Genomic DNA, 9,318 nt, shown 5'->3' on the forward strand with positions numbered 1-9,318 from the left:
TGAGAGGGGAACTTGCCACCTGCAAACAGCTTTTGGAGAATTCGGCTTCAATTACAACCTGTCAAGTGACTAGCACAGTGAGTCACCACAAAACCAGGTGTCACGGCAGCACCATATCAGCCTGACTGCAAATCATTCCCTGACTTTGTGTGTGTTTGGAGGTGAGAAGAGGGAAAATCCAAGAGAAGACCTCACATCAACGATGAGCCAAGATTTTCCACAAGATAAGAGAGGGGAGGTTTTACAAAATTCCAACGCCCAGATAATCCCCAGATCAATTAAATCAGAATCGCTGGGATAAAACCTAGGCATCAGTATTTTGTAAAATTTTTCTATCTTTCAATTAGAGTTGACATTCAATATTATATTAGTTTCAGGTATACAGCATAGTGGTTAGACATTTATATAACTTATGAAATGAGCCCCTTGATAGGCATCAGTATTTTTTAAAACTCTTCAGAGGATTCCAATTGCAGCTCTAGTTATAATGAATGTTTGCGGGAGCCCAAGAGGAGCCTGTGTCCAGCAAACACACTGAGATGCAAGACACTCTAAGAAAACTTTACCACTGCTTATTTTCCATAGTCCTTCATGCTTTCACTTTTCACTGGGTTTTTTATAGTCAGGATAAACAGGAAGAACTTTGTGTCATTCTTTTTTTTTTTCATAGCACTTGATATGACTTTCTATACTTAATCTACACTTATGAGGTCTGATAATTTAGTTCATGGACTTGTTGCAACGATGTTGCTAAACTTTTTTAATATCAGAGGGGTTATTCATTATGAATTTGTACCAACTGGATAATCAGTTAACCAAGTTTGCTATTTGGAAGTGCTGAAAAGGCTGCATGAAAAAGATGACCTGAACTTTTCGCCAACAATTCATGGCTCTTGCATCACGACAATGCACCAGCTCACACGCCACTGTCTGTGAGGGAGTTTTTAGCCAGTAAACAAATAACTGGATTGGAACACCCTCCCTACTCACCTGATCTGTTCCCCAATGACTTCTTTCTTTTCCTGAAGATAAAGGAAATATTGAAAGGAAGATATTTTGATGACATTCAGGACTTCAAGGGTAATACGATAACAGCTCTGATGACCATTCCAGAAAAAGAGTTCCAAAATTGTTTTGAAGGGTGGACTAGGTGTGGGAGTACTTCAAAAGTGACCGTAGTGATATTCAGCAATGAGGTATGTAGCACTTTTACTAGGCTGAGTTCACGAACTTAATTGTCAGACCTCATATTTTTCTACCCCTTTATTTTCTGTCTTCTTCACTAGAGGGTAATGTCCATGGGTCAGCACCACCATATTGCACAGCACCACCATATTGCACCATTCATATATAACACAAAATGAATGGTGCCTCTTGGAGTTGTGCAACACAGTAACCCCAAGTGGGAGTAGAAATTTTGGCTTGTTCACTGCTGTTTCCCAAGTGTCTTGAACAGTACCTGGAACATAGGAGATGCTCAATTCATATTTTGTGAGTGAACGAATAAATGAATGAATGTAGAATGCAATAAGGATTCTCTCTATGGGAAGACCTGGTTTCCCTCCAGCCTAGAACCTTGGCTCTGATGCTGCTTCTTCCTCTCTCTTCACCATCATCATCGTCAGTGTTATTAGGCCTCCACAGAAAATGTCCTTTGGAAACAGGATTCCATTATTTAAAATAAAAGTTTGAAAACTAATGCCTTATTGAATATAATGTTCACATTGCCCAAAACCCACTCCAAATGGCTTTAGGACCAGACAGACTTGGGTTAAGATTCTGCCTTCGTCACTTGCTAGCAGTGGGACCCAAGATAAATTTTTATTTTCAAATAGTTATTATAATAACTAACTTACTAGACTACTATAAATTAAAAGAGGTCATACACAAAGTACCTGTGACAAAATATATATATATGAAAACCTGCTCCATCCCACTAGCATCCAGGGAAACGCAAATTAAAACAAAATAACAATTTTAACCCATCAGACTGGTGAAAATGCTAAAGTGAGAAATATCTTAATAAGGTAATGCTAGTTGCTGTTAACACATAAATCCCCAAATCTCAGCAACTTAACAAAATAGATTTTTCTTTTTCAATTAAAGACCACCAGCAACGATGTTTCACCAAGTCATTCATGGATTCAGCATGATTCCCTCTTGTGACTGTTGCCCCCTATGAGCCTTGTAGCTTCCCACTAGGTCCTCTGCCTCCCAAGGGAGTATTGTGCCAGAGGCTTATCGGGGCCACCTCATTACTTCTACCCATTTTTTGGAACCAGAACCCATGACATGGCCTCACCTAAAGACAAAAGCAAGAGCTGCTGGGAAACGCAGCTGCTGGCTGAGAGGCGCTTCTCAGCAACAACTCTGGAAGACAGTACAGGGTCGTGGCTCTTTAATGGACAGCCATCTCTGCCACAGGCAACATCCGTGTTGGTGAAGGTGGGGCTACATGGATTCTCTTATATACAACTGACAGAAATGTGAATTGGTTACAGGCCCTTGGAGGACGTTGTGGCAGTAACTTTTAAAATTCAAAACGTGGTTGTGATGTGACCCAGCAACTCCACATCTTGGTACTAATCCAAGAGGCCGAAAGAGGCATGAACTGGAATGTTTATTACAACTCTGTTGCAATCATGAACCCAATCAAATATCTACCAATAGGGGAAATTCCAAATAAGCTAGCTATGTGTATCCATGCTATGGAATACAATGCAATTCTTTTGAATGCAATAGATCACATGTATTGGCCTAGAAAGTATGCCAAGCCCCCTTGTTGAGTGAATATAACTATTTACAAAGCATTACTTACAATATTATAGTGCTTATATAAAAAATAGCTATAAAAACACTATGCGTTTTCTGTATGGTTGTAAATTTAGGTAATGCATAGGAAAAATGTCTGAAGACACATGGACCAAAGAGAAATAATGGCAAATTCTAGGGCAAGGTAGGGCGGAGAGAGGTGGAAAGGAAGGAGGGCTTGGCAGACAAAGAACATGAAGATCTTATGACTGTACAAGTACAGACACAAATAGGCCTGCACTCATGAAAAGATGTATTTGTTCCATTCCTAGGTATATACCCAAAAGAATTAAAAACAGGGACTCAAATAAATACTCATATGCAAATGTTAATAGCAACAATATTCATAATAGCCAAAAAGTGGAAACAACCCAACTGTCATCAACAGACGAATAAATAAACAAAATGTGATTTATATATACAACAGAATTGTTCAGCCATAAAAAGGAATGAAGTTCAAATACCTACTACAACATGGATGAACTCTGAAAATATTATGCCAAGTGAAATAAGCCAAACACAAAAGAAAGTATTGTATGATTCCACTTATATGCAGTATCTAGAATAGACAAATTCATAGACAGAAAGTAGAATAGAGGTTACCAGAGGCTGTGTGTTTGTTTGTGTGTGTGTTTGGGGGAAGAATGCAAATTATTGCCTCATGGCTACAGAGTTTCTGTTTGGAATGATGCAAATTTTGGAAATAGATAGTGGTGATGTTTATAAAACATTGTGAATGTGATTAATCACTGAGTTGTACACTTAAAATGATAACAATGGAAAGTTTCATGTTAAATATATTTTACCAAAATGAAAAATTTTTTTTAAAAATCGAATAATCCATACTGGAACCTCAAAAAAAGATGACAATATAGTCTCAACTTGCCTTCAGACTAAGTCATAGTATCTTTTTAAGTCAAAATAAGAGGAATGAGGGCCTCTTCTAAAAACCAGATTTTCCCTTCTTCTGCCCCAATACATGGTTTCCAACATTCAAGTGTGTAGCTTGGCGCACTGGCCAATGAGGTTTATCCGAGGCACGATTATTGCTAATTGAAAACTTTTCCCAACATTCAAGTGTCTACTTTTGCTGTAGACTGTTTAAAAATGACAGAGACTTGTGTAAGGAAAGGGAAGAATGTAATTAAATCTGATGAGGCCTGTCCTATTTAAGTCCCTTTCATAGGAAATCTGGTGAGTTTAGTCACGTAGTATGAGAAGTGATAATAGAGGTAGAAATGGGAAGGAAGTTACAGGAAGTTTGCCTTTAAATCAGATGGATGGAGACCACTCTCCTCCTTGGACCAATTATTGATGCAATTTTCCATAGTACCGTGTGTATTTTGAGGGGGTAGAGGAAAGCTGATTAAATGATTTATGTGTTTAATTTCCCTCCATGCTTAGAAGGCTGCAGTCCTGCACTCTGAACGCTGGGAATTGATTAAAATAACAATTGTCCAGAGCACAACCACTAGCAATCAGCTTGAGGAGCTGTTTTCCTCCCTTGGAATTAGAAACATGATCCCTCCCAGCTGCCTGGGGTCATCTCGTTGGCCTTGGGGACTAGCATGGAATTTTCAAAGCTAACAAGATTTAACCTTAGCTAACAAGGTCAGTAGGAAAAGTAACAGATTCTCCAGGCTCCAAAGAGCAGAGCAAAGTTTGTCTCTTATTGGTCACTGCTGTTCAGGGCCTCCAGTTCTTAAACAAATACACTTATAATCACATAAAACTTAACAAATATTTATTGAAATAGTGGTAGAGTTGTGGGAGGATATGGTTCCCGTGTAGGGCTGAGGGGACAGGGTTCACAGGGAAAGACAGAAGAGGGAGACAATTTCCGTTTGGGAGGGGAAGCTGTACGTGGAGGGACACAGGTGTGGAGCCAGCAGGCTTTGCCACTTATTAATTTCTGTGAGCTTGAACAAGTGACTTCCTCTCTGAGCCACAGTTTCCTTGTCTGCACAACAGGAACAATAGTAATGACCACCTCACGGTCTTGTGTGCATATAAGGGAAAGATGTGGAAAGGCCTGGCACAGAGGAAAAGCTCACTAAGTGGTTGGCATTTTCAATATTGTTGGCTGCAGATCACAAAAGTAGAGGGCTGAGATCCGAACACTAGGAGAGGGCACTCAGGGGCAAGGCAAGGTGTCATGCAGGGTGTCATGCGGGGTCTCAGCGCTCACTCCCCACATAAGAACACAGGACAAGAAAACATACGTACTAAACTTATGGACCTTGGGTTCAAAGAGCATTTCATGAATTTGACTCCAAAGGCAAGGGAAGTAAAAGCTAAAATAAATGAATGGGACTATATGAAACTTAAAAGCTTCTGCACAGCAAAAGAAACCATCGACAAAATAAAGAGGCAACCAACTCAATGGGAAAAGAGTTTTGCAAACAGTGCCTCCGATAAGGGGCTAATATCCAACATATACAAGGAACTCATGCAACTCAACAACAAAAAAACAAACAACCCAATTGAAAAATGGGCAGAGGACCTGAAGAGACATTTCTCCAAAGAGGACATACAAATGGCAAATAGACATATGAAAAAATGCTCAACATCACTAATCATCAGAGAAATGTAAATAAAAACCACAATGAGATATCGCCTCACCCCAGTTAGAATGGCTATCATCAACAAGACAAATAGTAACAAGTGTTGGAGAGGCTGTGGAGAAAAGGAACCCTCATCCACTGTTGGTGGGAATGCAGACTTGTGCAGCCGCTACGGAAGGCAGTGTGGAGGTTCCAAAAAAAATTATGAATAGAATTAGCATATGAGCCAGCAATCCCTCTCCTGGGTATTTACCCAAAAAATCTGAAAACATTTATACATAAAGACAAGTGTGTTCCAGTGTTCATTGCAGCTTTATTTACAGTGGCCAAGACATGGAAACAACAAAAATATCCTTTGATAGATGAGTGGATAAAGAAGTTGTGGTATATATACACAATGGAATACTATTTGGCGGTACTAAAAGATGAAATAGGACCATTTGTGACAACATGGATGGATCTTGAGATTATAATGCTAAGCGAAATAAGTCAGACAGAAAAAGCAGAGAACCACATGATTTCACTGATATGTGGTATATGAACCAAAAACAACAAAAAGACAAGACAAACAAATGAGAAACAAAAACTCAGACACAAACAACAGTTTAGTGGTTACCAGAGGGTAAGGGAGGGTAAGGGTGGTGGGGGGTGGGGGATGAGGGTAAGGGGGATCAAATATATGGTGATGGAAGGAGAACTGACTCTGGGTGGTGAACACACAGTGGGATATATAGATGATGTAATACAGAATTATACACCTGAAATCTTTGTAACTTTATTAACAATTGTCACCCCAATAAACTTAAAAAAATAAAAAATAAAAAAAATAAACACAGGACATGGTGAGGCCAATAAGTAACACCCACGGAGCCATAGATAGGGGAGTCATACTACTATATTCTTGCTGGCGGCTGGGTTAGAGACACAGGAAGCAGGATTCACACGAGCTGCAACCTGCCATCCTAACAAACCCCACTTGCTAACTGCAATCTGCGCTTGCTGGCTCAGTCACCATCGTCTTGCTAGCCCTCATTTTCTGCTAGCGTAGCCACGGCAGTTATATTAGTGGCCAATGGCTCACTGGTTACAGCTGACAGCCAACTAGCCACAGCTGATGGCCATCCAATCACAGTTGATGGCCATTTACTACTCGAGTGTGCACCTTTCCACGTGAGGGCGAGAGCCTGAAAACTGCACTCCTGGCTCTGTCCCTACACAAGTGAAGGAACATTGGGATGGGCACCAAGTCCATTGACAAGCTAGAAACTGGGGAGCTCATGGAAAGTGTTATACTTAGGATTGCAATTTTATTATAAAAAAGACAAATAGGGTGAGGTCTGCAAGGGTCTTGGATGCAGAGTTTCCATGCCCTCTCCCCATGGAATCAGGCAAGGGGCATCACTCTCTCTCTGCACATCAATATGTTCACCAACCAGAAAGCTTTACCAAGCCTCAGTGTACAGAGATTTTATTGAGCCTTCATTGCTTTGGCACAATTGACCGAATCATTGGCTATGTGATTGAACTCAATCTCCAGCCGCCCTCCCTACCCTAGAGGTCCTTTGAATGACTAAAAATCCCAACCAAGTAATCATGTGCTTGGCCTTTCTGGTGACCAGCTGCCATCCTGTAGCTAGCTAGGGACCCACCTTGATTGCCTCATTAGCAAAACAGTCACTCCTATTACACAGGGAATTCTAAAAGTTTTTGAAGCTCCGTGCCAGGAACCAGGGATAAAGACTAGATCTAGCCTATATTATACCATAGGTTTACAGCTGGGAGAATTGGGATTGAGTCTCACTGGGTTTGACCAAGGTCTACCCAAATATGTTTTTGTCCTCCCAAAAGCCTTGTTATAGATGAGGACAGTGATGTCCAGAGTGTTCCGAGAACACGTCACAGACAGCTGATGGACTGGATGCAACTAGAAATTGGGGTCTGCTCAGTCTGTTCTCTCCTAGATCATGCTTTTCTTTTCCATGAAAGCCTGTGATGTTGTGGTGCTTTGAAGACAACAGGAAAGGGGGTCTAAGTAATACACTTGCAACTTCCCCCTGGTGTGAGCATGGGATGGGAACAGCCTTGCTCCTTTGATCAGGAGGTGGCTGTCTTGGACCTACTGTGATCCATCCAAAGTGATGGACCTACTGAGACCAAAGTGGGATTGCAGGCGCCTCCAAACAGAATATGCTACAGCAGCTTCTTGGCTGTCCCTCACATGGCATGGTGGGTTAATTTTGTTTCCAAGAGCTATAGATTCCTCAAACATAGGCTTCAGTACAACCCTAGGACCATGTGGCCACCAAGTGAGACTGACACTTCCAGGCCAAAGCAGGGGAAGTGATGCTGGCACGCTCCAGAGTGGACACCCAGCTCTGCCTTACTCCTCGTGTGGAAGGGGAACACATCTCACACCTCTCTGGGCAGTACTCCTACCTGCTGTCCTGGGAAGATGTTCAGTTCATTCAAGCAAGAAGAAGACCCTGATATGATGCATGGTATATTAGCGACCCCAGTCACTCACTGTTCCTGCCCGCCTCAGCACTCACACTCTCTGCCTCCCTTGGCATTGATTGCTGCCTGGACTCGGAAGGTGGGTCATTGGCTTTAATTCCCTTTTATTGGTCACCTTCTATAGGTTCAGAATAGTGGTGGTTACTTCCATTTACATCATTTCATCATCTTGCTTCATATCATTGTTTCTTTTGAAAATCACCTGCCTAACAGCTCATGCCTTTAAAGAATCTCTATTTTAAAAGTGACAAGAATAACCCGATAACTGAGTCTACTTTCCTATTCTAACATGTGGTATCTAGAGGGAAAGGCTATACCTTTTGGGAAACACAAGGCCTTCCCTACAGTGTCATGGAGAAGATCCATCACTCCTCTGGTTTAACTTAGCGGGATGATCTCACCCAGGGCATTTCCAGGCAATAGACTAGAAGTCTACCTTCTTGTGGCCTTGCTTCTGGATTGTGGAATGTTCCCAGGTCTAAAATTTCCTCCTCTGTAATGGTATGGGTGGCGGAGGGGGGGACAAAGGAGCAGAGAGAGAACAGCAGACCAGGGTCAATGTGAGCATCGAATGTGAAACGGAGAGGAAAGAGGTAGGTGAAGCGTCTGTGCTATGCAGTGCCCACCATGTCACGTTGTCCAATGTGAGTGCTCCACAGGTATTAGTGATTTTAAAAATACTACATAGGTATTTGGTGGTCAGTACTGTGGCAGGGTGTTGGGACCTTCAAGGACCCCTCAAGTGGACCCATCAGTCACCTCCCATGGTTGTGCTCAGTGAAGGACTAAGTGTGAACCACAATGGGCCAAATTATTTCTGTTTTACTCATTTAACATTTTTTAAAATAAGGGATAACTGACAGGCCATCAAGTTCACAGATTTTAAATGTACAGCTCAATGAATTTTTCTGTGTATATACCTGTGTGACCTACCACCTAGATCAAGCTCTAGAATATTTGCAGCATCCCAAAAGATGCCATAATAGCCTCTCAGTCAATGTCCTACAAAGATAACCACTATTCTAACTTCTATCATCAGTTTTACCTGTACGTGAAGTTTATAGAAATGAAATTGTGCAGCATGCACTCTTCTGTATCTGGTTCCTTTTGCTAACCATCGCCCTTGCTGTTGAATGTAGCAGTGGTGTGTTATTTTTCACTGTTGAGTAGTAAGTAGTATATAGTCGTATAAATATATCCCAATTTGTTTATTCTGTTGATGAATACTTGGGTTGTTTCCAGTTTAGTATATTATGCATAATACTGCTCTAGACATTTTTGTAGTTGCCTTTGGTGAAAATATGCACTAATTTCTGTTGGAAATATACCTAGGAATCATAAGGCAGTTATGTTTAATTTGATAAGAAAATATAAAACAATCTTTCAAAGCATTTGTACCAATTTTCACTCCCAGCAGAAATAGATGACG

General features: G+C 41.2%; 1 pseudogene; it reads left to right on the forward strand.

Annotated features, from left to right (window-relative positions):
- The first annotated feature begins 3,814 nt into the window (after positions 1–3,814).
- LOC141568422 (U4 spliceosomal RNA) lies at positions 3,815–3,933 on the forward strand (annotated as a pseudogene).
- The last annotated feature ends 5,385 nt before the right edge of the window (positions 3,934–9,318 follow it).

Source organism: Rhinolophus sinicus, chromosome 13 (assembly GCF_057876585.1).
Source record: "Rhinolophus sinicus isolate RSI-liver-muscle chromosome 13, RSI-T2T, whole genome shotgun sequence".
Lineage (NCBI taxonomy): Eukaryota > Metazoa > Chordata > Mammalia > Chiroptera > Rhinolophidae > Rhinolophus > Rhinolophus sinicus.